Source organism: Mastomys coucha, unplaced genomic scaffold, assembly GCF_008632895.1.
Source record: "Mastomys coucha isolate ucsf_1 unplaced genomic scaffold, UCSF_Mcou_1 pScaffold8, whole genome shotgun sequence".
Classification (NCBI taxonomy): domain Eukaryota; kingdom Metazoa; phylum Chordata; class Mammalia; order Rodentia; family Muridae; genus Mastomys; species Mastomys coucha.
In genome coordinates, this window is record NW_022196914.1 from 8,025,464 (window position 1) to 8,034,140 (window position 8,677).

Sequence of the window (8,677 nt, forward strand, 5' to 3'; positions counted from 1 at the left end):
ATTTAAAATCAATTTTAGTCAAAAAGTAATGTATTTATTATAATTTTGATTTGAGAATTGTATGTCCTTTAAAAAGAACTTCCCCTGAGAAAAATTTATCTTTAATCTCTTGTCTTTTATGACTTTAAGACCTCAAATCATATATCTATATTGCTTTTTCTCTTTAGTCTCTGAAGGAATAATTTCCTATAAATTTCATTGACTCTGTTGTTTTACAGCTAATGGATGGAATGAAAAGGGATACTACCTTGTAGCAGCAAAGATACAGTATCCAGGAGAGCAGAGGATTCACTTTTCTTTGTCTTTCTCCACATCCTGTTGGATTGACTTATTCTAGAATAATTTACATTTTTATTTATCCAAAAAAAAAATATACCTATTTAAGAGTCTCCTTTTCACCAGTCTGCCATCTGCACCTGAGAGCCGAGGCTGTTCCACAGCCTGCTGTGCACGGGTCCCACCACGAGAGACATGATCTCCCAGGAGTGCTCTCACTCCCAGGCTTGGAAGTGAGATGGCCACTGTATCTCCAATAACTGTCTTGAGCAGGGCTGTAAGAAGCACGCAAGGCACAAGAACAGTGGAGCCGCTGGGACAGGATCCTTCCATTCGCCATCTGCACCCAGAGCTTGAGTTGTTCCAGAGCCCTCTGTACACAAGTTCCTCCAGGAGAGAGCTGGTCTCCCAGAAGCGCTGACACAGGCTTACAGACCCACAAGAGGGACAAGCTCCAGCCAGACACAGCAAGAACGTCAAACACCAGAGATAACCAAAATGTGAAATGCAAATGCAAGAATCTTACCAACAGAAACCAAGACTACTTGGCATCATTAGAAACCAGTTATCCCACCACAGCAACTCCTGAATACCCCAACAAACTAGGAAAGCAAGATGTGGATTTAAAATCATATTCATGATGTTGATAGAGGATTTTAAGAAAAATGTAAATAACTCCCTTAAAGAAATACAGAAGAACACAGGAAAACAGGTAGAAGCCCTTAAAGAGGAAACACAAAAATCCCTTAAAGAATTACAGGAAAACACAACCAAAAAGGTGAAGGAAATGAACAAAACCATCCAGGATCTAAAAATGGAAAGAGAAACAATAAAGAAGTCACAAAGGGAGACAACTCTGGAGATAGAAAACCTAGGGAAGAGATCAGGAGCCATACATTCAAGCATCACCAACAGAATACAAGAAATAGAAGACAGAATCTCAGGTGCAGAAGATACCATAGAAAACATTGATACAAAACAACCAAAGAAAATGCAAAATGCAAAAAGATCCTAGCCCAAAACATCCAGGAAATCAGGACACAATGAGAAGACCAAACCTAAGGATAATAGATATAGAAGAGAGCAAAGATTCCCAACTTATAGGACCACTAAATATCTTCAACAAAATTATAGAAGAAAACTTCCCTAACCTAAAGAAAGAGATGCCAATGAATATACAAAAAGCCTACAGAACTCCAAATAGACTGGGCCAGAAAAGAAATTCCTTCTGTCACATAATAATCAAAACACAAAATGCACAAAACAAAGAAAGAATATTAAAAGCAGTAAGAAAAAAGGTCAAGTAACATATAAAGACAGACCTATTAGAATTACACCAGACTCCTCCCTGGAGACTATGAAAGCCATAAGATCCTGGGCAGATGTCATACAGACCCTAAGAGAACACAAATGCCAGCCCACACTACTATACCCAGCAAAACTCTCAATGACCATAAATGGAGAAACCAAGATTTTCCATGACAAAACCAAATTTACACAATATCTCCCCACAAATCCAGCCCTTCAAAGGATAATAAATGGAAAACTCCAACACAAGGAGGCAAACTACACCCCAGAAAAAGCAAGAAAATAATATTCTTTTAACAAACCAAAAAGAAAATAGCCACAAAAACATAATCCCAACTCTAACAACAAAAATAACAGGAAGCAACAATCCTTTTCCCTTAATATCAATGGACTCAACTCTCCAATGAAAAGACATACACTAACACACTGGATACATAAACAGGACCCAACATTTTGCTGCATATAGGAAACCCACCTCAATGACAAAGACAGATACTACCTCAGAGTGAAAGGTTGGAAAACAATTCTCCAAGCAAATGGTCCCAAGAAACAAGCTGGAGTAGCCATTCTAATATCTAATAAAATCAACTTTCAACCTAAAGTGATCAAAAAAGATAAAAAAAGGACACTTCATACTCATCAAAGGAAACATCTACCAAGAAGAATTCTCTATTCTGAACATCTATGCTACTAATTCAAGGGCATGCACATTCATAAAAGAAACTTTACTAAAGCTCAAAGCACACATTGCACCATACAAAATAATAGTAGGAGACTTCAACAACCCACTCTCAGCAATAGACAGATCATGGAAACAGAAACTAAACAACGACACAGTGAAACTAAAAGAAGTTATGAACCAAATAGATTTCACAGATATCTATAGAACTTTCCATCCCAAAACAAAAGAATATACCTTCTTCTCAACACCTCCTTGTACCCTCCAAAGAACCAAATAACCCTATTAAAAATGGGGTACAGAGCTAAACAAATAATTCTCAACTAACAAATACCAAATGGCTGAGAAGCACCTAAAGAAATGTTCAATATCCTTAGTCATCAGGTAATGCAAATCCAAACAACCCTGAGACTCCACCTCACACCAGTCACAATGGCTAAGATCAAAAACTCAAGTGACAGCAGATGCTGGCAAGGATGTGGAGAAAGAGGAACACTCCTCCATTGCTGGTGGGATTGCAAACTAGTGCAACCACTCTGGAAATCAGTTTGGCAGTTCCTCAGGAAATTGGACATAGTATTACCAGAGGACCCAGCTATACCACTCCTGGGCATATACCCAGAAGATGCTCCAACATGTAATAAGGACACATGCTTCATTATATTCATAGCAGCCTTATTTATAATAGCCAGAAACTGGAAACAACCCAGATGTCCCTCAGCAGAGGAATGGATACAGAAAATGTGGTACATCTACACAATGGAGTACTACTCAGCTATTAAAAACATTGAATTCATGAAATTCTTAAGCAAATGAATGGAACTAGAAAATATCATCCTGAGTGAGGTAACCCAATCACAAAAGAACACACATGGTATGCACTCACTGATAACTTAGTATTAGCCCAGAAGCTCGAAATACCCAAGAAACAATTCACAAACCACAAGAAACTCAAGAAGAAGGAAGGCCAAAGTGTGGATACTTTGGTCCTTCTTAGAAAGGAGAACAAAATACATGGAAGGAGTTACAGAGACAAAGTGTAGAGCAAAGACAGAAGGAAGGACCATCCAGAGACTGCTGTACCTGGGGATCCATCCCATATACAGTCACCAAATCTAGACACTATTGTGGATGCCAACAAGTGCTTGCTGACAGGAGCCTGATATAGCTGTCTCGAGAGGCTCCTCCAATGCCTGACAAATACAGAGGTGGAGGCTCGCAGCCAACCATTGGAATAAGCACAGGGTCCCCAATGAAGGAGCTAGAGAAAGGACCCAAGGAACTGAAGGGGTTTGCAGCCCTATAGGAGGAACTACAATATGAACTAACCAGTACCTCCAGAGCTTCCAGGGACTAAACCACCAACCAAAGAGTACACACAGTGGTACTCATGGCTCCAGCTGCATATGTATAGCAGAGCATGGTCTTGTCAGTCATCAATGGGAGGAGAGGCCCTTGAATCTATGAAGGCTCTGTGCCCCAGTGTAGGGGAATGCCAGGGCCAGGAAGCTGGAGTGGGTGGGTTGGTGATCAGGGAGTGAGGGGAGGGGATAGGGGGTTTTCATAAGGGAAACCAGAAAAGGGGATAACATTTCAAATATAAATGAAGAAAATATCTAGTAATAAATAGAATAATCTGAAAAAGGAGAACCTCAAGAAAGTCTTCTTTTCAAACAATAGCATTATCTATTTATTCTTGTCACATTTCATACATACACACAATACATTTGATCATATCCACCACTCCACTACCTCCAAAACAAGAGTCTCTTTTTAGTGGTGCTTAGTGAGGGTTTGGGAGTCCCTTTCTCTTTGATCGTTTCTTGGCATCTGAATGCCAGATGGAGCATCCACTGAAGCAGCTCCTGCCAGAGAATACAGAAGTTAAGTCAAAACAGAGCATAACTTTCTAAAAAGAAGGGTGATCAATACAAATAAAAACTGTACACAGCAATGTGATTATTATTCTTTCTTGATTTAAGCACTGTGGGCCGAGATGCATTCAAGCTGGTTTCTCTGTGTGCTGCTCTGTTCTTGTCAAGTTGTTGCTCTCAGAAATGTTGACATTTGCAAGCTGTACAATCTAATCCCCTCCCCTGGGGCCCAAGGATACTCCTTTTCATCTTTTATTTCTGTCATTTCTCCCCTGCCGTAAATGCATTCTTGTTCTCTGAGTCAGAGCCATGTTTTAACACGCACCCAACATCAAGGTTGCTGTTTTATTCCTGGCCTTGCCTGGAGATTGGATATTTTTAGAGATGAGTATAAAACATCTCAAAAATCTTATAGCAGTGGAGGAAGGAGGATAGGTGATGACTGAAAGATGGTTTCTGAGCACCGAATAATTTTTGCTCTAAAGATGAGCACATCTTATGGCTTTCACATCACAAGAAGAAACAAGTCCAACTAAAAATAATTTAAATGGGAAAGAAAATCATCCTAACAGTGAACACCTGTCTACTATATGGTGGATATGATTCCAAACATTGAGGACCTCATCTTCAGGGAAGATGTTAGAATTGAACAAGCCAGTAATGATCGAGGGGAATTTAGATAACTTCCATGATGTGCTCCATGATGTGCCTCAAATATGCAAACCATACTAATATTGTTCCACATAACGTCAAGATCTCCATCTACCACCAGTTCTCTAAAACAATTCCATGCAACATTTCAGCCAAGTAGTGGTATTCCTGTGGCAGGATTCTTTTAATTGACAGTGAAAAATTAGTGGGATTCTAATTTTAATATAGTAAAACAATTAAAATAAAAACAACTAGGAAGATTATGTATTGTCCATGTAGAGGTTTATTTCTGATTATTTCTATAAAGGGCAGGTGATACTGTTGCTTCCATTTTAGATTATATCTAGAAGAAATATTCAAGTATTAAGCCTGTAATTCTGGACTCTACTGGGCAGCAGATTTGCCATTATGAGTGAAGCAAACAATCTGCCTTCACAAAGCTTGCAGTCTTCAAGACAAGGTCATTAAGCAAGCAAAAAATATGCAAATAATAAAACCCCAAATTTCTACTAGGAAGACAATAACCCAAATAACAGACAATCACAGGGAAGACTGAACTATGAGAAACAGATCAGGCATAGACATTTGTGGTTCCGTTACTCTACCTACCATGGAAAGGTACCTAAAGAATTGCCTGCTAAAATCTTGTTAAGGTAAACTTCAACCAAGGATGAATCTGTTTGCCCAAATCTCAATTATATTTGATATCTCTCAAATATATTTGATATCATAAAATTAGTATGTGCCTTCTAAATATTAAAATAGTACTTGCTATTGAATGGTGTTTCAAACAACTAAGGACAGACGTTTCTAACATCACACAGGAATAAGATTATTTAAATGATATCAGGCATGTTTAGGATGGTATGGCCCCAGCAAATTAGACCTGCATAAATTCAAGCCAGACAAGGACCTAGAACTAAGATGGAGAAGTGGACATGGGGTGCCACTTCTGACCTCTAGAAGATATTTGCAACTAATACCTACTGGCAAAATGGAATATCAAGTTTTCTCCAATGGAGGTCATTGGGCATGTCAATCATACTCTAGGGTAGGTCCTATTTGACAAACACAAAATAGACTCCATGGGGTTGTTGTTGCTGCTGCTGTTGCTTTTAATTTTTGAGATTTTTTTAAGAGACAGAGGGGGAAGGAGGGAGAAAGAGAGAAAGAAAGAGAGAGAGAATGTTGGGTGGGTGAAAAGGAGGTAGGAAGGATGAACATAGAAGTTGGATGAAGGGAAAGCATGATCAAAATATAGTATATAAAAACTATTTTAATTTTTAAAAAAAAGGTTATTCAGATGGTCCACCTTTACATTCTTTCAGACCTTACAAACAAAAAGAACAGCCAGGGTGTGCATACAGCACATGTACAGTCACATGTATGTGTTCATTTCATAGTAGAAGCAACCCTCCTCCCAAAGAAAACAGAGGTTGAGAAAGAAGAAAGAAGAGACTGGAGCTGAAGTTATAATGAGAAAAGACAGTGCAAAAATAACATTGTGGCTTCTGTGGGATCCCATATTTATCCTCTCAGATGCTTCCAGAGCAAACATAGTCCATTTATAAACGAGAGGACTTTGCTGTCAACCTGGAAGCACCACCTGAGATCCTGGGAGAAAGAGCCCCACCCTGGAACTTTTAGTGTCTTACCTCATTGCTTGGAACAAACACCTCCACCCCTGAAAATGGGTCTTGGTGTCTGGCAATGTAGTGGTAGGCATCTGTGTTCCTCACGGCAATACAGAAGTATTGGTACTTGCATCTACTCAAGACAAATGTTGAACATCATTTTTCTAACTTCTGACATGAAACTAGGTTGGGATCAAAGATTACATGTTCATGTACTCAAGGCATTTGATGAAGAACAAAGACTCTACCTGTGCTATGAACACGTTACCTGGGTACTGCAAAGATGGGAAGGGAAAGTAGTTAGTACGAGAGGAGATGTGCCCTGACCCTAAACTCCAACGATGCTAAGAATACCGTAAAAAAAAAGAGAGAGAGAGAGAAGGTTAGTAACAATCCTGTCTGGGCAATAGAATCTTATGAACGAACTCCAAAACCTTTCTGATTCCAAGTCTTTCACCTTTAAGAAGTTGACACTAGGTCCTACTTTCCCAGACAGATGCTTATGACAAATAAAGAACAGTTGTGTGAAAGAACCTAACACAGGGCTAGGCTTGTGGTGAATATTTAAGAATATTTCAAGACATTTTTCAGCCCTCCAATCATTGTGAACATTTCTGTCTTCATATCTGTTCCTTAACCCTTCCTCTCTGCATTGTAGAGAACATGGATCTGCAGCCTCCCTTCCCCAGACTCCCACGTCCTCGAGTTTGAGCTGATTTTCACCCTCTTAGGAAGCACTGTGCTAGCTGGGAAGCAGAGGCTTCACCTTTGGTGGTTACCCAGGCAGCAGCTTAAGATTCCACTGCCTAGCAACCAGCCACACCGACCCCAGCTTTGGTCAGGTGACTTTGGCTCTCTATGTATGGTTAACACCAGTAGCTCCCTCCAATGTGCTTGTGAATGGGTCACCTTTGGGCTAACTCACCGGTGCCAGTGTTACTTGATTCTACTCTGTGCTTCTCCATAACTGTGTGGCTGGTTCCCTACACTGAAGTCCTTGTAAAGACTCAAGAAGGTTTCTGCTCTTTCTGTTTAGATCCTCACTGATACATTTCTTTTCTTCTTTTCTTAGCAGAGACAGTAAAGGAAACAGTCTGAAAAAAATTGTACTTTTAGATCACTGGTTCTTCTCAGTCTTCCTGCTGCTGTAACGCTTGCATGCTGAGGTGACCCCCAACCATAAAATTATTTTCATTGCTACTTCATAACTGGGATTTTGCTACTGCTTTGAGTCGGTGATGTACATATCTGTGTTTTCTGATGGTCTTAGGTGACTTCTGTAAAAGGGTCACTCAACATCCAAGGGAGTCTCGACCCACAGGTTGAGAACCACTGCTTTACATTATTTAACACCAGCAAGACTCTAATCTTTACTTCTTATGGCAGCTAACCTGTATTTGGATGAACACATTACACTCTTCCTCTTTGTGGTAATTATGATCTATGATCTACCTCTACCAAAGTTTGTGGTTTGAAAGGTTGCCAGTAAACCAAGGATCTAGTTAACTGAGATCTCTGCCAGCCTAGAGACAGCAAAGAAAAACTTCCCAAAGGTAAAATAGCTGAAAGACAACAGACTAGAAGTGTTCTGATGTCCAGAGGAGGTGGGCACAGTTCTCAGTATGAAGTTGCCAGTGAGAAACCACTTAAATGACCTTCTGTGCCCTCCCCTAAGTCATTGCAACCAAGACACCTTCAGAGAACTTCCCTAATCAACCAGTCCAGAAAGGTATCATCACCACATTGCTGCTTTCTTCTGCAGTTCCCTGAATGCTGATTTGATATCATATATTCATCCTCTCTCATCATCTGTCACTGGCTGGCACACAAAAGCCAGGAAGTTGAGGGCTCCATACCATCCATTGCCCACAGTCAGTAACCTACCCTGTACCCAGCACATAGTAGGCACTCCAAAATAAGGGCTTCTTGAATGAGTTAATCTGAAGGCACAGACGCTTTTTTCAACTATAAACTCCCTACCATAGTCAAGGACATTTGTTACAAATCCCAAGGTAGCTACCAAGCTGCTGTAAAATGATGAAACACTGATGAAAAATCTATAATCAGGTCTTTTTTTTTTTTTCAAACTGGACAATTTTACTACTTGTAAGAAATGCTTTCCTTCATCTTCTTTGTTGCCTTTAAATAAATTTATTAAGAGAGAATTTACATGCCAGAACCAGCTACCCTTTTAAAGCACACTGGTCAGTGGATTCTTTGCTCATGAAGTGTATAGCCTTCATCACTATCTCTTA

The 8,677-nt window shown here is 39.8% G+C and overlaps 1 long non-coding RNA gene across 2 annotated transcripts; it reads right to left on the reverse strand.

Moving 5' to 3' along the window:
• Positions 1-3,926: 3,926 nt before the first annotated feature.
• Positions 3,927-7,200, reverse strand: LOC116083614. Of its 2 annotated transcripts, none has more exons than XR_004115799.1 (4): positions 6,880-7,200; positions 6,691-6,766; positions 6,444-6,555; positions 3,927-4,128 (listed from the first exon to the last, which is right to left on the reverse strand). It is a non-coding gene; the product is annotated as an uncharacterized LOC116083614 (long non-coding RNA). The 2 variants fall into 2 exon arrangements; XR_004115800.1 differs by having other exon boundaries at positions 6,671-6,766.
• Between the last annotated feature and the right edge of the window lie 1,477 nt (positions 7,201-8,677).